Source organism: Lissotriton helveticus, chromosome 1_1 (assembly GCF_964261635.1).
Source record: "Lissotriton helveticus chromosome 1_1, aLisHel1.1, whole genome shotgun sequence".
NCBI lineage: Eukaryota > Metazoa > Chordata > Amphibia > Caudata > Salamandridae > Lissotriton > Lissotriton helveticus.
The window spans coordinates 1,965,981,040-1,965,994,311 of NC_136057.1; the positions used below are offsets into that span (position 1 = coordinate 1,965,981,040).

Sequence of the window (13,272 nt, forward strand, 5' to 3'; positions counted from 1 at the left end):
GCTTTATCTGCAGCGGAGCCCTTTGTCTGCCCCTCTCAGTGACCTGGGAGCTTTTCCGCTCGGTCATTTTGGCTGGGGGAGTGCCTGAGACACCATCGGTATAGGGAGCGGGACTGCGAGGTCCAGCAGTGCTTGCGCCGTCCATCGCGCGCACCTGGCTCCTCTTCCCGCCCCCTTCTCCCTCTGACCTTTCTGGACCTCCTTGGGAGCATAAATACTTCTCGCGGCCCCCGCTGGCGCGGGTGCCGCTCGTGCAGTGTGAGAAATCTGTACTCTGTTCCTGGCCGCTTTTGAGGCTTTATCTGCAGCGGAGCCCTTTGTCTGCCCCTCTCAGTGACCTGGGAGCTTTTCCGCTCGGTCATTTTGGCTGGGGGAGTGCCTGAGACACCATCGGTATAGGGAGCGGGACTGCGAGGTCCAGCAGTGCTTGCGCCGTCCATCGCGCGCACCTGGCTCCTCTTCCCGCCCCCTTTTTCTTCTATATAAACGTACTCTTGACGCATAGCGGGACGCGTGTGCGGGACGCCGGACGAAGCCCGGACAAAGGGCGGGCCGTCCGAGGCCGTCAGGGGCCGACTGGGGCCGGGCTGGGCCATACCTCTAACATTTTCTTCCCTTTACTATTGTACTGTATAGCATTATTTAATTGATATTTTATCTTTTTGTCTTTTAACTAACTTATGTGCCTGATCTTAGTTCGGGTTGTGTTTTTGCATTAGTCAGAACATATCTGGTATATTTTTACATTACTGACTATATATTACTGAGGTTGGTGTTAACTGTCTCTTTTTTAGATTTAAAAATGACTTTAAGATCAGGTAAAGAAAGACAAGTCCAGGTTTCCACCTCTAATGGTACCTTTTCTGGGACAATTGATCAGTTTTTTAAACGTTCTACAGCCATACTGGAGAAAGAGATCGCTTTAGCAGAAAAACGGCTTTCGCTGGATATAATTACAGGAAAACGATCCTCTCTTGGGAGAATTAACGATGCTGTTTCTCCTGTCCCACTCTCTGTGTTAGATATAGATAGTGATGATGTTAATGCTGATTTAGGATTTGTAACTATTCCTGAGATCCAAACTGTAGAGTTAGTAGAGTCTGGTCAAGAAAGTCGTTCTAATATTGCACATGATAATCTGCTAAATGATGGGACTATTTCCCTAGACCAGTCTGAAGAGAAATCAGGTCTCTCGGACTCTCCGAATCTTAATATAAGTATGGAGCAATTGGTTCCCCCCTTTGGTTTACAAAGTTCACCCTCGCAGAATCCCGGGAAACGCAAAAGGATAGATTCTCCTGATCTAGAGGAACACAGTGAGGGTATAGGAAATGTACCTGATTCCCCTATACAGTTGGTTAATGCAAACAAGGTTATCCAACTAGAAGATCATAACACCGTAATTAGTATAGTAGAAGGAGTATTTCTGGCTAAGATAGAGCTGTTACTTAAATCCATACTTTTACCGCTATTCGAAAGAACAAGACTCTTAAACACTAAATTGGACTCCCTAGAAATAATGGTGAAAGACAATATAGCTACCTCAAATAGAATCCTTGCTAGCTTAACTTCTAATGGACTGATTTCCCCTGCTCTATCCCCTTCAAAGGTTAACCTGGTGAATAATAAAACAGGGGGTATAATTACAAAAGAGGGGCCCTCCGTGTCCAAAGTTCAGCAGAAAACAACTGTATCTGCTTCTAAGAAAATAGCAACTACTGAGGTTGTTCCCAAGTGTAAGGCTGTTAAACTACCCCAGGACAAAAAAAACCCCACTCCCCGTAGTAATCAAAACCAAAGCTCCGGGCCAAAATCTAAACCTATTCCCAGGAGGCAATGTGTGAACCTCCCACCAGAGTCACAGCCATATACTATCATTTTAACTGGCGTGGCTCCTCTTGACGATGGCAAGAGAGAAACTCACATGGACCTATATAACAAGGTTATTTTCTGGCTTAATAAAAATCGCCCACTCCCACCCAACGTAAAGCCGGAAATCCTTAATGTAAGGAGGGTGGACTGGGTTGGCTTTGGTAAGAAAGATCTTGAGGGGGATTGTGTGGTAATAAGTTTTAGAGAGCCATGGGTGGCAGAACTTATTAGTAGGGAACCAAGATTTGGAAGAGTGGGGGATGTGCAAACCTTACTGTTAAATTATTTCTATCCTGCCTTATATTCAACTAGACCCCAAACCCCATTTCATTATCCCAGAAGAGACAGGCAAAGAGGGAGATTTCCTTTTGATACCCCTATTTACCCATTGTTTCATCCGCGTCTCACAAATCGGTTTGCTCCATTGTCCGGTCTGGAGGGCGTGGACTGACTCAATAAAGATCCACCGGTCTTGGGGTTGACTGAGGAAGTAGGGAATTGCCCCACTAACTGTTCTATATCTCCCAGGGTAGAGATACCTTTAGGGACCTGTAGAAACTCTCATGGGGAGGTAGGAAGGGAACCATCCCAAAATCTAACTACAAAACCCCCGACCTGTGAGAGGTTAGTGAAATCATCTATCAATCTGTTAACGGATCCCACTCATTCTTTAGATGTCCTGTCATGGAATATAGCGGGACTAAAAGGGAAAATGTCTGGGGATGATTGGGGCTCCTTTGTGGATACCTATGATGTAATTATTTTGCAGGAAAGTTGGTCCACTGAAGCCATACATCGGGCTGGTTACCTTAATTATTATAAACCAGCAAGTAAAGGTCCTAAAGGACGTCCCTCAGGTGGTCTTGTCATCTGGATTAGACAATCTTTGGCAGTTACAATTACAATCGTTCCCACTTCCAGTAACGATATCTTGGCCGTAAAACTTTCTGGTAAAAACAACCCGGATCTTTTTTTGATAAATATATATGCAAGAGGGCAACCTGGTGGGAAGCCCATGAGAGCGGCCAATGACTTAGATTCCCTATTGAATGAAATTAGCAGAGAAAAGTGTGTTATGGTGGCAGGTGATTTTAATTGTTCTTTCGAACCCTTTCCCAGCCTTGACAATGACGGGTATGGGGAAAATGACATAATTTGGAATATCCCACAGCTATCCATTCCCCCAATCAAAAAAGTTACAGAGGCCGCTATGCAGTGGTTAGGCCTTTGTCTTGAATGGGATCTGCGAGCTGCTAATGGCAGAACCAAATCTGACTTGATGGGAAAGGTCACTTTTGATAATTCTTTGCACTCAAGCCGTATTGACTATTTTCTAATCAGGATAGAGTTTTGGAAAAACCTAGAGGATATGGAAGTAGTTACAAGACCAGAAAGTGACCATAATCCACTGGCAATAAAATTATTATTGAACGAGGGGTTAAATATGGACTCATCAACATCTATTGCCACAGCTGAGGCAATTCTCACTAATGATTGCAGAAGGGTACGATGGGCTAGGTTTTTAGACAACCCTACCACCATAGACATGGTAGCAGCGGAGGTCTTAGCTGCCACTGACTTGATGGTTCCCATACTTAATGATGGCACCTCATTAGAACAAATAGGGATGATTCATGACTCCCTTTTTAACAAAATCAAAACCTTTTTTAATAAACCTGTAAAGGGGAGAAATAATGGCCCAGCTCAAAGGAACAAATGGTACAACAAAGCTTGTCGTGTTGCCCATAGTTCCTTGTTAGCTGCAATTAAATCTAAGTCTGTCACGGACATAAGATTAGCTAGGGTTAATTATAAGAAAATCCTCAAAGAAGCTAAAATAAACTGGGACGAACAGCGCTGGTTGGATCTATACCAAGCTAGCACCTCTTCTAATCAACAAAAATTTTGGGAGGTTGTGAGATGGGGAGGATCTGGGGACCCGAAAGTTCCTGTAAACCACGTGCCTGCCGAACAATGGGTCAAGCACTATGCGACGCAGTTTAGTACTCCGGAACGGATCTCCCTACCCAGGGAAGATGCCAGTGTGCAGACTGCAGAGCTTTTGCCTGATCACATTGTTTTCACTGAAATAGAAGCCGTTGCTGCTTTAAAACAAGTTCAGAATGGCAAAGCCCCTGGCATGGACTGCGTCCCAGCAGATCTTTTTAAGTACGATCAAGTGCATTGGGTCCCATACATAACTACCCTAGCAAATGCAATAGCAAGAGGTACCAGCATCCCAAACTCGTGGAAAGGGGCAGAGATCCTGCCCGTGTACAAAAAAGGGGATAAAACTGATGCGGGAAACTATCGTCCCATCAGTCTTATCGACGCCTTACAAAAGGTAGTGGCCAGAATGCTACTAGGGAAAATCGAATCATGGATGACAGAAGCTGCCATTTTGTCTCCAATGCAGGCTGGCTTTAGGGCAAACATTAGCACTGTAGACCAAATATTAAGATTTGTGATGATTTATTGGAAAACTGTGCTACTGGGGGGTGGCACGATATTCGCTGCATTTGTAGATCTCAAATCAGCGTTTGATTTGGTCCCCAGAGGGAAGATGTGGGCTGCTTTGAGAAGGATGGGTGTTCCATCTGCGCTACTTGAACTGACCATCAGATTGCACGAGGGGAACTTCGCTAGAGTGAGATGGGGTCGTCAGGGCCAGGTTACTGAATCCTTCCCCGTGACTCGTGGAGTGAGACAGGGCTGTGTCCTGGCCCCCACTCTCTTTATACTCTTTATTAATCAGGTGGTTAAGTTCCTGTCAGCTATCCCTACCGACGCCCCATCATTGGGTGGGACCAAATTTCCCCTTTTAATTTTCGCAGACGACACACTTATACTGGCCAAAACACAGAAGGGTCTACAGGCAGCTATAAATAAATTTGTGGACTTCTGTAACGAGAATGATTTAGAAATTAATATTAATAAGACCAAATTCATGGTGTTGACAAAGAAAAAACCATTGAGGGGCCATGTCACGATGAACGGGTCTAGCTTGGAGCAGGTTGAAGTAATGACATACCTTGGTGTAACAATGGATTACAGGCTACGCTGGAAAGAGCAAATAGCGGCGCTTAGTCTGAAATTTGCTCGTTTGTCCGGCTGTTTAGTGAAGGAGCAGCGGTGTTCTTTGACTAAAAGAGTTTTGCCCGCTCTTAAAATTTACAATGCTAAAATCAGATCAGCAATATTATATGGGGCTGATATTTGGGGTAGTGTGGATTTGGCTGTCCTTGACAGGATCCAGAACAAATTTCTCCGTAATTTAGTTAATCTTCCTTCCTCAACACCTGTATTACCACTCCTGATGGACATGGGCTTTTATTCTATAAAACATCAAGCTCAGTACAGGATGGTGGCGTTATGGAGACGCATTTGGTCTACCCCGGATCTTGCCATGTTTGCTCAAGAATTACAGGACGTTAGAAAGCAACCAGGGGCAGCTGAAATATTATGGTTTAAGTTAATCAGAAATACTCTCACTGGAATGGGCCTTCCCCTGTTATGGTCAGATCCGGGCTCCCATATCTTTCCCTCAAAGAAAGATTTTAAACTACTCTTTTGGTCCATGGTGAAAGAAGAACACGTTGCTCTCTCGGAGAAACCGAATCTGACTGGCCTGTTTCTGCTTTTCAAAGCAGTTCCTCATACTGAGACCTACTGGGATGTAATTCCTAAAACCTTAGACAGGAAACTCTACCACCAGTTTCGTCTAGGTACACTGCCACTAAGGGATTTCACTAGTGGCTGGTTGAAATCGGAGTCATCCCTCTGTCCTTGCTGTATTGGACACAAAGAAACAATAGGTCACTTTTTGTTTGTATGTACTGCTTACTATGAACCACGCCATAAGTGGTTAAAGCCCATCTGTAACAGATTAAAGACCAGGGTGAGCAAGGAAGCTTTATTTATCTTAAAAACTAACACTTCCGAATGGCTATCCATTGGACTAGCAAAATTCCTTGGATGGGCCTGGTTAATAAGGATCAAGTCAGTTCGCAGTACTCATAGTTTAATTTCAACCTGAAATACCATAGAGCATGTTAATTTATCATCTTTCGACCAGTATTGTCGTTGTGTTTATAATCAAATGTAAGGAAAAACCACTTTTTCTCAGTTGTCTTTATATGTATATTTAATTGTGGTTTTTAACTAAATTCTTTTGTCTAATTATAAATATTAATGACTATGTTATTTTGATTGCATGTAAATATTTTGTCTTTTATGAAGAAATTTCGAAAATAAAGACGTTAAAAACTATATCTGCGTTTGCGCCCATCTCTACACCCAGCAAAATCTGCATAGGTGATAGATGTATATCAGATCCCAGAATCTCGGTTAAGAATTTATCCACATGCTCCAGTAATTTATTTAATTGTGGACATGCATAAAAAATATGTACCACATCTGCGTCTGGATTACCACAACGAAAGCATTTCCCCTCATGTTCCCCACCCCATTTAGCAATTTTATTGGGTGTAAGATACAAATAAAACATAGTTTTATAGTGTTGGGCAGACAAATTAGCGGACATAAATAATCGACTAGCTAATTCAATGGAAGTCTCCAAATGTATCCCCTGGCAGCCTAACCTTCTCTCCCATTTCTGGCTGTGCTCCTCCAAATCGTTAGGTTTTGTCCCTAGCATGAGAGTATACAATGTCCCGATTCTTGATGCCTTTCTGTTAGCTTCTATGAGGGGGTTGGTCTGGATATGCCACCGGGTTTTAAGCAAACAATCTCTAATTTGTAAATATTTTAAAAAGTCCGCCCGGGGTACATGATATTGCTCCTGGATCTGATCGAACAATTTCAGTCCCCATCCCTATACTGATCCCCAACCATTATTATGCCTTTACTGCGCCAATTATATGCAATGCGATCCCAGAATACACTCGGGAAGACGGCCGGAGCTGTTAATGAGGTATACCATGAGACTTTTTCTACCACAAACATTTTCTTAATGGCTTTCCAAACTTTATAAGCAGCTGTAACTATCTTCAATCTTGCACGCTTGTAGTAACTCCAGTCTAAGTATATAAACAGACAATTTTTTGCATTCGAGCCGAGCAACATCTGATATATAGAGGGGGACTCAGCGACATCTGATGGCCCTTCCCCAGTAAGTAATATATTCATATGTTGTAGCATACATGAGTAGTAATAAAGAGTAAAATCCGGGACACCCCACCCACCTACGGCTCTAGGTAACACCATATATCGCATTGCTCTACGAGCTTTCCCACGTGCCCATATAAAATTCATACATAGGGACTGTAATTGTGCCAAATGAGTGCGCGATATCTCCAATGGAACGCATCTAAAGAAATATAATATTTTTGGCAAAATCATCATCTTAAGAACGTTGTATCTGCCGACTAATGAGAGATGCAAACATTCACAGTGATCTAATTGTCTGCGTGCCCCCTTCATCAAATTCCCCCAGTTAGAATCAACCAATGTAGATACGGGAGTCCTTATTAGAACTCCAAGGTACGTTACCTCCCGTAGCACCCTTGGATCATTAAAACCGCCTACATTGTGGCACAGAATTTGAGTTTTAGCTGTGTTCAGCTTATAGCCCGAGACGGCCCCATAGTCTGATGCTAACTGTTCTATTTCATGCATTGCTGCTGCTGGCTTAGGAGATACAACGGCAACATCATCCGCACAGGCAAAGACCCGATATTGTTGCTGCTGTATAATAACAGGTTGTATCTGCAAGCTATGCTCAAGCATTTTCAGGATTGGGTCGATATATAACGAAAATAATAATGGGGAGCAGGGGCAGCCCTGTCTAGTACCACGCCGAATGAACACTTCTTTTGATTCGAGCCCCATGATGCATACCCTAGCACCAGGTTGGCGATATAACGTTTGTATTGAGGTGATATAGTGTTGACCAAATCCATGATATCGCATCACCTCCCATAAGAAGCACCAAGAGACTCGATCAAATGCCTTCTCGGCATCTAACAGAATTAGGCTAAAAGCGTCTCCAGTGCAATTAGCATGGTCTAATAAAGTTATAATTCTGTTCACATGATTTGTAGTACCCCGATTAGGCATAAAACCATGCTGTCTTATAGACACAAGTGGAGTAATCATAGAGGCTAACCTAGTGGCCAAGATCTTTGAATAAATGTTGCCATCCGCATTTAATAAAGAAATGGGGTGATATGATGCCGGCAAGTCCGAAGGTTTATCTTTTTCCTGAATACGACAAAGCTGACTTCGTCCCATGATTTAGGGGATACCCCGCTTTGGGCTTTTCTGAATATAGCTAGCATATCCTCCTTTAGAGACCCCAAAAAATATTTATATATTTCCAACGGCAATTTGTCAGGGCCAGCCGCCTTGCCGGCTGCCAACCCATTTATAGCTTGCTCAAACTCTAGCATTGTAATAGGGGCGTCTAGTCTCACTGCCTCCTCCTTCCCAAGATCTTGTTCACAATATTGACATATAAATGCTTTAACTTTTTGAATGTCATATTTTTAATCCGCATAAAGTGTTTCATAGAAATTCTTAAATACCTCCAATATGCCAGCCTCATTCTCAATACGGCGGCCACTAGGGTCTTGTATGGTATTAATTCTTTCAGCCGCTTCTTTCATCCTTAATTTTTGGGCCAAGCACTTGCCACTTGCCTCCCCATATTCATAATCAAGCTGCCGTTTAACAACATATTTTTTAGCGGCCTCTTGACTCCATCGGAGGTTTATTTTTGCCTTAGCGCATGCCACTTCCGTGGCTGCATCCCCAATATCTATACCGGCCTGTATGCCCTGAACTAACATCTCTTCAGCCATTACAAGACCCTGATACAATGCCTGTAGCTTGAGCCCCAGCTGCTTTTGAATATGTAACCCATAACTAAGGATTTCTCCCCTGAAAGCAGCCTTAAAGGCGTCCCAAACATAACCGGGGTCAGTGCTTCCTCGATTAATACAGAAAAACTCAACAATCCACCCATTCATATGTGCAAGAAATTTTTCATCCAAGAGAAGCTTCCGGTCGAAAGAAAACACCCTAGGTGTATTAACAACCTCAATTCCTAACATGGTTATCACCACTGGGCCATGATCCGACGTCACCCGTGGATATACCTGAATAATAAGTGCAGCGTTCAGAAGGTGCTGTGGGGCAAAAAAATAATCAAGCCTGACTAGCTTTTGATCAGGACACGAGAAAAAGGTGTATCCAGCTTCAGAACCCCTTAAATAAGCCCAAGCATCAACCAACCCATGTGCCGAAATCAATGATTCTAATGCCTTGAACACCTTTGGTTTCCTGCCCATATACCTAAAGCTATTACATAATGTATCAGGAGGTAAATTAATATTAAAGTCACCACATATAATGACAGGAGTAGGCTACGTTGCTAGTTCAATATTCAAGAATTCCAAAATTGCTGCTTCATCTAAGTTAGACCCGTATATTGAACATAGCGTAAATGTCATTGCCCCTGCCATAAGCTCGGCTAATGCCCATCTCCCCAGTCCATCCATCAGGGTCCGGCCGGTATTGCCTATGTGTTTTTTTACCATAATGGCAACCCCCCTAGATGTACACGTTTGTTTAGTACATACCACCAGCTCATAATCCAGCTCATTTAGGAGTTTCCTTTTAGACCACGGTATATGAGTCTCTTGAAGACACATAACATCATAATGAAGCATCTGAAATGCCCGAACAACCCGCTGCCTTTTACTGAGAGAATTCAAACCCCTGACATTAAGTGTACCAACTCTAATACCCTTAGCCAACATCACCTTCCAATGTGACACCAAAAGAGAGACGTATGTGCCGAATAACCCAAACTTTCAAACACTGCAAAAAAAATTGTACTCATGTATTGATTTTCTGTTTATCCCCACACCCCCACACCCCCAACCCCGCCCCCCGTCACCCCCCTATCCCCCACACCAGCCCACCCCCAAGCCCCCACCACCCAATCCGGGGCTTAAGGACCATGTCCTCTGCGATGGAGAGTGAAATGTGCATTGTCCCTTCCCCATGGCCCGCCCATCCACCATGACCCTGGATAACCACCACTCTTCCAGTGTCACCATTTTAAAAATGCAAACAATATTAGCTCAATTCCTATAACATCCAAATATTAAAGTCATATTTAGCACTGAGGGGAAAACCCCAGCATGCACACACTTCTGGAACCAAGCAAAGAAAGAACCATCACTGGAAGATACCTAACATCAAAAAAATACTATAGCGTACAGAGAAACAGGTATCGCATTTTTAACCAGTACCCATAGCATTCAGAAGTCCTGTGCCGCAATCTCCGAAGTGAAGTAGCGCGTTTGTTCCTTATAAATAACCTTTAATTTTGCCGGGTTAAGAAGGAATGCCTGAGCACCTTTCGATTGAAAAGGCAAAATTAACTTCCTCATTTGCCACTGCTGTTGTACCGTGGCAGGACAAAAAACTCACACCCCATACCAACTCGTCTCCTATCTGGGCGTGCCAGATCAAAAATTGCCTCGCGCAACAGATAATTATTTAGACAGATTAAGATTGCCCTTGAATATATATTCGTATCTGCTCTAAGATCATTCTTTCGCTTCCGTAATACAAATGGGAATCTGTGCGCCCTGATCACCTCAGTGTCCCAATTCCAGTCTTTTAACTCCGGAAAAGCCGCCTTAAACACGATTAATTTCCTTGTGTCCTGCCGCTCCTTAGATTCAGCAATGCCCAAAACGCGAATATTGATTCGTCTAGCACGGTTTTCCAAATCCAAAAGAAAATATTTTAATTATTTGTATCTTATTAGCACACCAGAAGGATTATAAAGGAAAACATTTTACAACATTGTATGAAAATAAGGTCATGAAAGACAGTAAGAGCCCTGGACCCTTAGGGAGCACCAGGCTATTTCTGTGGCACTCACCACTCCCCGTCTCTTCCAGCAAGGCCTAATCTCAACCCCTTTCCCTTTTCAAACTATCACCAATGACTAGATTTACTGTTATTAAATCACACATGGGTGTTGCAACTCTTCCCCATCACTACAGATCAGCATCCTGCTCACACTAGCTCTTTCTCGTTGCGCAGCCCAGACAGCATGCAGCACACAGATCACAGCGCTATCAAGCTGAAGTCAAACTAAATCTGCTCATGACGCACGAATGTCCATGAGCCAATTAGTGATCCCAGGATCGCCAAGACCAAGCCAACCAAGCAAAAAGTGCATCCATGTTAAATAAGATGGGGCTTGGAGGTTTAAATGGCACCATCGTTCCAGTGCAGGTAGACTGGTCCAGCAGCACAACAATCAAACAATGTTCCTTGGGTCAATGCCCTGAATACTGTCCCAGGTGAAGCTGTTGGGTCTTCAAGACTGATACAGCTCCCTCAGGATCTTGATTATGCTGTCGGGGGCACTGTTCTCACCCGGCTTAGCGCCGTTATGTAGCAACTGTGGATCAATCTGCTGGGCATGACGGAACAGTTCCCGGGAAAGACAGGCTCAACATGTGCTGTGATCAGTTTCTTGGTGTTCTGTTGAGTAGTTTCTGGAAATTCTTCCCCAAAACAAAGTTGTATCTGGTATTTTGGTGCAGGCTTGCCATTCTTCATGAAATCTCGAAGCTCTTTCAGGAACTGCATTGTGTCTAGCAGTTTGTACGTCTTCCCTCTCTCCAATTTGTTAGGCTGGTCCTTGCTGGGAGCCATTGGGTCGCTCCAGTAGACACGCCCATGACACTGACGCTTCGCAAAGACACCTTCTCCGGCCACCCAAAGCAATACGCCTCGATCCAGGTGTGAAAGCAAGCGTTCGCGGATCAAGATGACATCAGAAAACCCACAGACACTCGTGGCCCGCGGTGAAGGGAATGGAAGCTGTTCAATGCAGGAAGGGCCATATAAGTGCTCATCATCTGCTGGTGTGAGTTGGTGTGTGATTCTGCAACCTTCCACAGTGCGGGTTGTGAACTCCTTCACTAGCACATCCTGATAGTATAGGCGGATGTGGAGCCAGAAATCTGAGACATTCCTGGATTTGCTCAAAAAAACTGTAGCGCTCACATGGGTTTGCAATCTTGCTGACTGCTGTCCAGTCGTAGGCAGGCCCCCTCACTCGACACCCATAGTACAAAGGCTCGCTGGGCATATGTGGAGGCGGAAGTTCTGGAGACGTCCAGCCCAACCCAGCAGGCTTGTCTGTTTTGTCCTTTTCCAGAACTGAAACTGCTTGTACCTCGTTACGTGGTTCCATCCGTATTCTATCAGGTACGTGGGGCCGGCCAGGTGCTTCCAGAATGACAGGAGGTTGCTGTGGCCTCTGCTCTCTGGTGTGAATGTGCTCCTTAGGGCTCTCTTCTTTAGAGTCAAATGGTCTGCCTTTCTCTGCTTCCCCATCATCCAGTGCACATCGTAGTTTCTCCACTTCCTTCTTAACAGGGAGCTCTACAATACTCTTGCTGTCTCCTTGATGAGTCAACTCCTTCTGTGCATGAAGCCTCAAACGCATCAAGCATGTGCTGTCTCTGCCATTGGTGTGCTTAGCAAGCCTCACACCATCTTGCTTATCCATTGGATGGCAGTCTACAGCCCTCCCATGTCTCAGACGCTGTCCCTCCCTAGCGCTGCCAGACTTTATGGGTTGTTCGTTCAACACCTGATAGACTTTGTATGGCTCTGAGATATCCAACTGACTGCGTTCCGGGATCTCTTCAAAATCGGTGCTTTTGTTGAGAGCGCAAAGAAGACGCGTCTTCCAAGTGGAGGGGTTGGCTTTATCAGAATCTTCCCTATATTTCCTTTTATAGACAGCCCATGCCTTGAAAAGGGCCGCGTCCTCATTCTCCCGGTAGTCCTGCTTGGCTGCATGCTTCCATGGGATCCGGAAGATGGTTTTCTCCGCATTCTCCTAATGCAGGCCTGGGTACCAGCCACTGTCCACCTGGGCAATTAGCCATTCCTTTGAACTTCATCTGGGCCACCTGTTCAGACATGGTAGTTACAAACCCCAGACAAATGTCCAAAAACAGTTCCTCAGGAGCCCTTGAGTCCCCCCTCCTAATAATCACAGATATCTCACAAGCCCTATAACCCCTCCTAATTAAAGACACCCCAGGAACCCTGCTCCCTAATCCGTCTTGAGTATTGATGCTGCCAGGAATTGTGGCTCAGTCTCTCCCAGGTGCAGCAAACCAGAAACACTCATACAACCGCTCCACTGAATTCAAAGAAACCCCCAGTGGTGGAAAGAGATTGCTCCCCCAAATGCAGAGGCCCCTCGGGAACGTCTCTGGTGACACTTGGAGGGTCCTAATTGCCTCTATTATGCTGCTCTTCTAGGCACGATCGGACCCCGACCTTTACCTAGTGTTTAACCATCCCCCAGATCTCCGCATCTTCTCAGGG

The 13,272-nt window shown here is 44.6% G+C and overlaps 1 protein-coding gene and 1 pseudogene across 2 annotated transcripts in view; one reads left to right on the top strand and one right to left on the bottom strand.

Annotated features, from left to right (window-relative positions):
* Nucleotides 1–13,272, top strand: part of RWDD3 (RWD domain containing 3) — a 424,436-nt gene that overhangs the window by 125,638 nt on the left and 285,526 nt on the right. The gene's annotated exons all lie outside the window — the stretch shown is intronic.
* On the bottom strand, nucleotides 11,208–12,860 carry LOC144776058 (interferon regulatory factor 4-like; annotated as a pseudogene).